Source organism: Alligator sinensis, unplaced genomic scaffold (assembly GCF_000455745.1).
Source record: "Alligator sinensis unplaced genomic scaffold, ASM45574v1 scaffold327_1, whole genome shotgun sequence".
NCBI classification, from domain to species: domain Eukaryota; kingdom Metazoa; phylum Chordata; order Crocodylia; family Alligatoridae; genus Alligator; species Alligator sinensis.
In genome coordinates, this window is record NW_005842379.1 from 547,914 (window position 1) to 558,306 (window position 10,393).

Sequence of the window (10,393 nt, forward strand, 5' to 3'; positions counted from 1 at the left end):
AACCTTATCCTAGATTTGAGTCATCTATTATGAAGTCATCTTGTGTGCTGTGTGTTCACTCCACTTTTAAAACACAGCCCATTTACTATGTAGTAAACATGTCATATATTTGCACCTGGAGTGTCAGTGTGCAGCATGTGTTTACTTAGTGAAGTGGATTGCTACACAGCATAACATGATCCCTAACTTCTCCCTAGTTTTTGCTGGGCACTCCTCCTTTTCCCAGCAGAAAGAAAAAGTTGACCTCTCTGTGTAGAGGAGAATGCAGGCAGCTCTGCAGCAGGGATTGAGCACAGCCCGTAGCCTCTGCTGCTCATGGTTCCCTATCTTATCTTCCACATCCTTTGCCTAGACTTGTTTTTCTGTGCATTAAATTGGAGAGGGGAGCTCAGGAGCTAAAAGCTAGTCTTTTCTCAAATGATTCCACCCAGGAATCAGCATTTTTGTGTCTTTATTGTGGCAGTTTCAGCTCTGTATTGTGTGACAGCAGCAAACAACTGAACTAACGTTTTGATTTTGCAGCCACAGTATAAGCCATTTAATTCCTCTGCTGGTTTCCCCCTTCCTAGAGTCCTTACCACTGCATCAATTTAGGCCTAGTTATGCTGCCTTGTACTCTAAACACCTTTGCCAGACAAAAAACCCAGGGCCTCTTGGGTGAGTCACAAAGGTTTTCCCGTGATTGTATGCTACAGCAGATGCTGGAGGAAAGGGTCACATGTCTGTGTGAAAATAAGCAACTGGAATTAGACATTTCTTTCTGCACAGGTGGTTTCTGGTTTTACATTGTCAGGCAGGTAAAGACTGAGCAAGAATTCAAGTGATATTTACACAAGTGATATTACACAGTGATATTCAAGTGATATTACAATTCAAGTGATATTACACAGTGTGACTGAAGGGCCAGATTCTGAGAGGGCTTAAAGTCTGGCTCTGTCCCTGCCCTTATGGGAGTTCATGTAAAGCACCTGGAACGCAGCTGGGAAGACGGTCTCTGCTCCTCACAACCCCATGTGGTGGGTCCTGGTGTATTGCTTGCTATATCTGCAGTAGGTATTTCCCCATCCTTGCCCTACTGTCCTGTCTGATTGCCCCAAACAATGGTTTGACATGCATTTGCCAGGGGGAGGGAGGGGGTGGAAGTAGCACTGCAGGAGAATGTCTGAGTATCACAGGAGATGAGAACCATGTGGCTGCTCTGTCATAGTCTGGGAAGCTGGAAATATATGAAGGACAGATACAGCCTTCTGAGTTTTCAGTGCATGCCTGGGGGAGCCCTCACTAATGGTAAAGCAGTGGCCAGATCTAGTCTGGCAGGTCTCAGGAGCACCAGCTTTAATGCAGCCATGGTAAAGAATCCCAGAGAGAGTTGCTTTCTTCTAATTCTGAACACAAACTTTACTAGCATAAAGAAAACAGGCTTTGCTTAAGGCCACCCAGCTTCCACCTATGCCTGGATTTCTACTTCACACCTACCTGCACTTATATCCAAAACCCAGAAACCAAAATCAGCTTTCAGCATGGAGTGCCCTGAAGGGTATTTTACTGTTTTGGTGACTTAGGGATCCACAGCATCCTGGGTAAGTGACATATTTTCTTTCTGTGCTGTGTTTTCCAGTTTTTTTTCAGACAGATTTTTTATGTGAACCAACCCTGAGTACAATGCTCAATCCTGTTTTGCTTTATCCATCTGGATAACAGAATCAGTGAAAAGTAGGGTGCAGAAGGGACCTCCACAGGTTGCCTTATCCAGTCCCCTGTTCAGGGCAGACTCATCCCAATCCAGAACATCCCATACAGTTCCTTGTCTAACCTATTCCTAGAACTACACAATCAGCCCTGCCATACAACTATAAGACATATTGCCCAAAGATACCAAAAGCACCCCAACATGCCCCATGTAAAGTGGAGGACATAAATGGCACATATGTCACTGGAATTCTTGGTACTTTTGCAATTCAACTTTGCACATCTAAAGCCACCGAGGTCCACTGAGCATGGGAAGGCCCTTCCCTCCTCCCCCCATCCCCTCCTCCATTTTACCTTGAGCAGGTTTGCATGCATGGCAATTCCAGTTTGCCACAGAAAAAATCCCAAACTGTGCATACGTGCCAAAAACTGCAGTTCAGTGGCTGCATACATGCAATATATGAACATAAACTGAACCAGGGCTTAGCCCATAGACTCACCAGAGATCATGTCCACTGTCTCAGTGCTCTGTTCTAGAAGAGTTTTCTGGTATCTCTGAGATCTGTGAATTAATATTTTATGAAGGCTATTTCAGACCTATTGGTATATTGAATGCCCTGCCTTGGGTGGTTAATGAGAGCATTTAGTATAAGTATCTGTGGTTTAACTTAGTGTTGATATTTTTTCTGAAGATCAGGTAAGTCTTGCCCCATTAGCAATAATGCTGGGATCTCAGAAAGAGAGGCAGGGGAGGAGACTTCTAAAGGCAGAGGCCAGTCAAAGACTTTCTTTGCAAACTGCTCGGGAAGTGTACAATTCATGGCAAGTCTCTCTTCCTTGTCATTGATGATGCACATTATTCTGTGAGCATGAAGCAATTATTGGCTAGCCCTCCTTTAGGTCTCACTATGATTGATAATTAATGAAACCTCTGATTTAACTGAGCCAGGCTGCAAGATGATTTATGCTGTGGAAATGATTGCAACAATGATATATCAAGCAAAGGTTTTGCCAAGAAGCTATTTCTGGTGGCCAAGGCTATTTCTGGTAGGCAAAGCTTGCTAATGATGTAAGGTTGAAAAACATGGCTCTTGCTAAAAGAGAACAGTTCTAGTGAGTACTTTGGCTGCAATGGGACCAGTCAGCTCAGAGATGGGAGAAATTCCCATATTGATTTTCCTAACAAAGATCCAGTTGTGGCAGGAAGCCATTGGAAAGGGTTGAGAATGTTTTTTGCTGCCTGTAGTGGTAGCTCTCCAACTCTCGGAATATGTTCTGGAAAGCCTGTATACAGAAAAAATGGCGGCTGATGCATGGCTGTGGTTTCTTACACTGTCTTTGTCCAACAGAACTTCAAGACCCAGTATATTTCCTGCCTGCTGCAATGGCATGTTCTGTGCTTGGGAATTTTGATGCACTGGAAAAAAAAATCTGTTGAATATGAATCTTATTTGTCAACCACAAAAAGGACTTCCCTCTTTCCAACAGTCATTGGATACATTAACCCTTTAAAGCATGTATGTTTCCTGAATGACATTAAATGTATTCTTTAAAATGCAGTCTCACTCTAGAAGTGGCACACAGGTGCTGTTACATCCACTGGGTTTCAAACCCAGAGCAGCCAAGGCAGCAGGCAGAGACAAAGCCTGCAGTGCCACCAGGCAGCTGGTTGAACACCACACCCAGCCCACCTTGGTTCCTCCAATGAGGACATTAATGGAGAGTCAAGTGACCAGGAAGAACCTATGGGAACCACAAGCCCCTGATGAGGGCTATAAAACCCCTTCTACTTCTTCTGGAACTTGTCCCAGCAGTAACATTCCTGTGTGGGCTTTTGGACCTCTGCCTTGCTCCAACCTGATCCCCGCCCTGCCACAGTGCCTTCCTTTGCCTTGTTTGGACTTCCAGGCCTTGATCTTCTGTCTGCTCTGACCATGACACCACCTCAGCCTTTGGACTGCAACAGGTGCCAGATGTGACCCTTAGCCTGCCTTTGGTAACTCTTTACGTGACTGCCCATGGCCCAGTTGATCCTGACAGGTGCTCTGTCTGTAGTGCTTCTAAACTTCAGAATCAAATATACTGCAGCTGAGAAGCTGTTCCCCCCCCATCAATTGTCAGCTCTGTAAACTTATTCTGAGTTCATGGGATCATAAGACAATAGGGCTGGAAAGGACATTGCAAGGTCATCTAGTTCAGTCCCCTGCTTGAGGCAGGTTCATCCACAGGGCTGGATTAATGCATAGGCAAATGAGGCACATGCCTAGGACCCTGAGCTATGGGGTGCCCTAGTCCTTCCCTCCGCAGCAGTGGTGCAAAGGGCCCCATCCACTTCCCTTCCCTTCCTCTCCTCTCTGCCAGCCTCACTGTGGTGGTAGCTGCTTCCTAGCGGTGGCTCTGAGCACTGCTCCCTGTGGGCAGCAGTGCCAGGGTAGGGAGTGGGGGGTCTCGGCTGGCCTGGAGCCCACAAGTTTTTTTTTGTCCAGGGCCCACTAAAGGGTTAATCCAGCCCTGGTCATCCATGACTAAACCATCCTAGACAAGAATCTATTTAACCTTCTCTTGAAAATGTCCAGGCATGGAGATTTCAGTTTCTGTAGGTAAGCTGTTCCAGTGCTTGACCACCCTCCAAATCAGAAAATTCCTTCTAATCTCCAACCTGAATTTCCTCTGCTGTAGCATGAGTCCATTCCTCCTAATCTGTCCTCTATGGTCAGAGAGAATAGTCTATCTTCAGCCTCTCTATAATAACCCTTCAGATACTTGAAGACTTTTATCAAATCCCTCCTCAGTCTCTAGTTCTCCCTTGCTCTTTCAGCCTGTCCTCACAAGTCTTGCTTCCTAGATTTGTAATTGTTTTTGTCACTCTCTGCTGGACACTTTCCAGTCTGTCCCTTGAAGTATGGGGCCCAAAACTGGTCACAGTATTCCAGGTGAGGCCTCAACTCAGCACGTATGCTGAGTAGAGTGGAAGAATCACTTCTCTTGATTTGCAAGAGACCCTCCTGTTAATACAACCTAGTATGCTGTTGGCTTTTTTTTTTTCAACAAGAACATGCTGCTGGCTCATATTCAGCTTATGTTCCGCTGTAACCCCTAGCCAGTCATTCCCCATTCTGTGTTTGTGCACGCAATTAACCCATCCCAAGTGCAAGACTTTGCATTTGTCCCTGTTGAGTTTCAACTGGTTGACTGTAGACTGTCTCCAGTCTGTCCAGCTCTTCTGGATCCTAGCCCTACCCTCTAGTGTCTGCAACTCCACCCAACTTGGTGTCATCTGCAAATTTGCTAAATGTGCACTGAATCCCATCATCCAAATAATGAACAAGGATGTTAAACAATACCAGACTCAGGGCAGACCCCTGAGAGAACGTATTTGGCCAAGTAGACATTTAGACAACAGGAACATACCCTGCCAAATAGACATTTAGCCATTCATAACTATTTGTTGAGCACGATGATGAAACCACACTTTCATTTAGTCTTAAATCAAACTAGATTCTTCTTAAAGTTCAACTAGATTCTTTGCTTCTAATGCATCCTTACCAATAACAGTGTGGACTCTTCAGGAGAAAAGTGGTATCTCCAAGGTCACTTTTGCTGCTTCTGCTAGGTTTTGACATATGTAGCTAAGTTATTTACTGGGACTTGGTTAAATAAGTCTGTTGATGAGGAATAGATCCTGTTTCTCTCTTCCCCTCCACCCCGAGCTAACAGGAACTGAAAGCACTGGAAACTGAATTTGACCATAAAGTTAAGTTGGCAGGGTGGTTCCTGGTGCTCACTGAGAGCAGGGTTTGGGAGTAATAAGGTGCTATTTTTACATCACCCACTTACAGGCTGGAGCTGCTTGTTCATAAAGGCAGGCTGTGGAGCCGAGTTACTGTGCTCAGAACTTTAGCAGTGAATTATCTGATTTTTGGGGTGTGTAAGTTCTCAGATGCTCCATTCTCCTTGCATAGCTTTGGCATCTGTTGTTCTGGTTTAATACTGACCGTACAGGCAGTCCTTGGACTTACGACACAATTGGTTCTGAAAACGGCCTCTTTAGTCGAAATGTCGTAACTCAGAAGTGATTTTCCCATAGGAAACAATGTTATAAATGGGGGATTGGTTCCTGAACCAAGGCCCAATACCCTGTTTTCACCAAAAATAACCCAGAATTTTGTACTCGATCAATTATAGATGAGTAATATAGCTACATTAATGTATTTATATATAACTAGCCAACATATTGATTTGGAAGGACTTCTTTGAGGTGACTTTGCTGGACTTTTGAAGGGCTCTTAGTTGGACTTTTCGAAGGGCTCTTGGCTGGATTTCCCTCAGGAGTCTTAGCTGCAGGTTTTTCTGGAGTCTTGTCTGCTTTCTTAAAAGAAAGTGTCCAAGGAAGTTTGGACAGATGTTCTTCAGGGAGATGAGTAACACAGCAACTTGTTCGTTGTTATGGCATCACATCAGATCAAGCATTGTAAAGTTGAAACTGAGGTCAGAAAGTTGAAACAGAGTGTCAGTTTAGAAATGTTGTAAGTGTGAAACGTTGTAACTTGAAACATTGTAAGTTGAGGACTGCCTGTACTGAATGTATTTGCTACCAAAACACTGGCCTGGCCAGCCCTGCTTTAGTGAGATCAAATTGAAGGTGATGCAGCCTCAGGGGTGGGGTGGAGGTGGGAAAGGATTGGCAATGTTGTTCTGCAGCAAGGGAAACAAGACAGCAATTAAAAAAAAAAAAAAAAAAAGAGAGAGACTGATGTTGAGCAATTGATGCAGTCATTGCTCCAAGAAGACAGATGCATCTGAAAGATTAGTGTAAAAAAAACTCCATTAAGTAGAAAAGGGCTGAAAATAATATGTGGGCCAGAAACAACCAAGATAAGATCCAGATGAGGAGCTGAAATATTTCTTAGCACTTCTTGGTATTGTAAGCTGACAGAGTGTCTGACCATTGTGGCTGTAACTTCAGACTAACACCTTGCATAGATGAACTAGATGACTTAAAATAACACCACCCTGGAGGTTAGAGGTGTTAAAACCTATACAGGTACATTTGAAGGACCACAGACAGGAAGCTTGTAGTCAACTTTGGCAGCTTTTTCAGGACTTTTACATGTTTTGTTTCAGAAAATTAATGCTTATGTCCCATTATTTGTTCAGTTGACCCTTATGGTTTTATATAATCAAAATAACCACAAAATTTTGGTGAGGTGAGGCTACAACACAGTCCACACACCTCCATAGGCTCCATAGTGACAGTGGCTTTATTTTGGTTAACAACCTATTTTGGTTTCCATATAAGATATGAATTCTCCACAAAAGCATTTACAGGCTCAAATTTAGTAAGTGGTCAGTGGAGAATGTACGTCCCATATGAGCTTAGCTGAGGATAGAAAACAGATTCACTTAGGGGGTGAAAATGAATCAATGTCAGTTGAGGATTACAGAATTCCTTTGGGAACTGGGGAATTTCCAACTAGAGCTGCCTCTTGCACCTGCTACTTCCTGTGCTCTCTAGCATAACTGGGTAGAGAGAGTACTGGATGGGCACAGAGCAGGCTGAGTCCAGGAGGACAGATGGTATAAAAGCACAGAACAAAGCTGGAGCCTTTATATATTAAGGGGAACTTTCTGCACACTGGTGCTTTTGGAGCCAGTCTGGTGCAAATTCTCTGCCTATGAGCTGCTCAGCCTCTTCCTCAGATGTAGGTTGTCTACTTCCAAATGACTCAACTTCTGTCTTAGTGGTGAGTCATGGCCTCCAGAAGCATGATGCAATGAGGATGTTCTCAGCTGGAATCAGTGCTTATACCAGTGATATAAGGGACTGCCATTCCTCTACAGCTTTAACCTACCCCAGGATAGGGTGGCTGTGAGTCAGGGAGCTGCTGTCAGCACACTATCATTCCCAAGCTCTGCTCAGTAGGGTTGTGCAAAGCTTTGTGTAGTGATTCAGTTTGGAGGAGATTCTACCCAATTCGGTGGCTGAATCTCCAAATTGAATTAGGGGGCCAATTAAAAGGTCCGAATTAATTCAAAGCTCTCCGAATCTTTGGAAAACATTCAGTGTGCTTTGATGATTTGGGCACTCCCTGGTGGCTGCAGCAGGGAGCTGTAGCTGGACTTGGAGCTGGTAAGTTGGGGGCGGGGGGGTGGTTAGAGGAGTGTAGAGAGGACAATGGGGTGACCCCTGCCAGGCCCTATCCCCTGCCTGCTCCCACAGCCCCTCCGACCCCTGCCCATTCCCCCAGCCCCCCCATGGCTTCCCCACCTGCTCCAGCTCCCAGCACTTAAAAAAAAAAAAAAAAAAAAGCCCCAACTCAGCAGATGCTGCCAGACAGGGGGTGACCCCCACTGCCCCACACTGCATGGGGGGCTCCCTGCAGGGGGGCCCCCGCCATGAGCCCCCTCCCCCCCCATGGCTGCCCCATCCACTCCAGCTCTGGCCCTTTAAGGAAAAAAAAAAAAAAAGAGAAAACCCAAGGGACTCATCACTTCTGCAGTCAGGGTTTCAGGGGGCTCATGGAAGAGCCCTTCATGCAGTGGGGATGGCCTTCTGCTGACAGAGATGGTAAGTTCAGGGTTTTTCCTTGTTTGTTTTTTTTTTAAAGGGCCAGAGCTGGGGCAGCCGGGGCAGCCATAGGGGGGGCCAGCAGAGATTGCCCCCTGCCTGGCAGCACCTGCTGAGTTGGAGATTCCCTTCCCCCAGTGCTGGGAGCTGGGGCAGGAGGACGGCCATTGCTGGTGCTGGGAGTGGGCAGGCAATGGGCCAGTTTGCCCTGCATATCTATATCTGTTTGGCTATGTGTGTGTGGGTGTTTATAGAAACATAAGAATGGAACATACATGTGTTGCCAGCAAGGCCATTGCCACATAGAGTCCAATCTCAAGCAGCTCAACAGGCTTGCATGGTCTAGGCATGTGTGCATGACATGTTGAAATAGGCTAAATGCTTTTGCATCGCTTTAATGGTGTCAGTGTTTGCATGCATCAGCAGTGTATTGCACATTAATTCCAGCCGCTGTAGGAAATTCAGTGGCCTAATGTACCTTAAATGACTTGGGGCACAGCAAAGTAAAACTCCTCTGAAGAATTTTAGTTTGCTGCCCCTACAGCCACAGAGCAAAATACCACCCTCCGTGCAGCTTTACAGGAAGCCCTGCAGGCAGCCTGGCAGCAGCCCGGGAAAGCAAGCTCCACCTAGGAACTGTTGAACCTAATTTTTTTTATTTATTTTTTCCCCTCCCTGGAGCCTGCCTGAGCTGCATGGGGGCCTGGTGCTTCCCTCCATGGCTGTGGTGTCTCCTGGGACACTCCGACCTAGGTGCCTACAGGTGGGTGTTGCCTGGGGGATGCCCCACTGCTGCCAGGAGGGAAGCGCCAGTCCCTCCCCACCAGCCCTTCCCCCCTGCCCTGATCCAGCTACCAGCTGCCTTCCACCCACAAGTAGCTGCTTATTGCATTGGGTGGACAGTGGGTAGAAAGCAGCTGGGAGTTGTAGCTAGAAACCTGCATACTGGGGCAGGAGCCACTTGGCTGAAGCTTCCCCCCCCTGCCAGGAGTGGTGCAGAAAGGGCAGGAAGAGGAGGAGGAACCATTGCAGGTGGGGAAAGCTAAGCAGTACCCAGGCAGCTGGAGCAGCAGCTACTACTAGAAAGCTGGAGGAGCAGCCCTACGAGGAAGCTATGCACATTAGCTGAGGCTGGGGCCAGGGCCGGGGCCAGGGCCAGGGCCAGGGTAGTACCATTGACAGGCATGGGGTAGGTGCAGGCAGAAGCATGGTGTGGGTGCCCCAGGAGGGAGCGGGCAGGACTTGGCTGCATATGGAGCACTGTGGGAGCAGCCATGGGCCGTATACAGTCAACTGGCTTGCCAGATTCAGCCCACGGGTAGTATTTTGCCCACTCCTGCTCTAATCCAATTAATGAGATACCCGGTGCTTTCCCTCAGTACCTGCCATGGTCTCCTTTCTCCCCTACAGCCACATCCATGACTCATGGCCAACAAAACAAACTGGTCTCAGTCAAAATACTTCAGCCATATTCTGGGTCTCTGTATACAGAGAACTTTACCTTTTGTTTGTCTATGGATCTCCCTTCAGCAGCTTATGGTCATAGGAGCTCTTCTCCCTTCAGACCTCAGGGCCAGACTGCTTTCTATGGCTCAGGAGCCAGCCTTATATCCCTGGGCTCAACCCCTTCTGGTCACCTGATCTTCCACCATGGTAGAGGAGTTTTCCCCTTAGCCCAATAATCAGCATACTCCCCTCTGCCACAGCCTACCCAGCTGTGCTGCAGTCACTACCTTACTACCTGTCTGGTAGAGCTGTGCAAAGCTTTGAGTGGTGATTCAATTTGGAAGAGTTTCACCCTGATTCGGTGGCCAAATCTCCGAATCCAAATTGAATCAGGGGAGCAATTTAAAGGTCTGAATTGATTCTGAAGATTTGAAGAGCTTTGATGATTTGGGCAGTCCCTGGTGGCTGCAGTAGGGAGCTGCAGCTGACTCCAAGCTGGTAAGTACTAGGGGCGGGGAAGAGGAGGGGACCATGAGGGGACCCCAGCCAGCCCCTCCCCCCAACCACCCCTGTTCTCCCAGCTACCCCATGGCTGCCCCTGCCCGCTCCAGCTCGGTACTTTAAAAAAAAAGCCCTGGTGCTCACCGGGTGCTGCCGGGGGGGCGATCCCTGCTGCCCCTCACCGCCCCA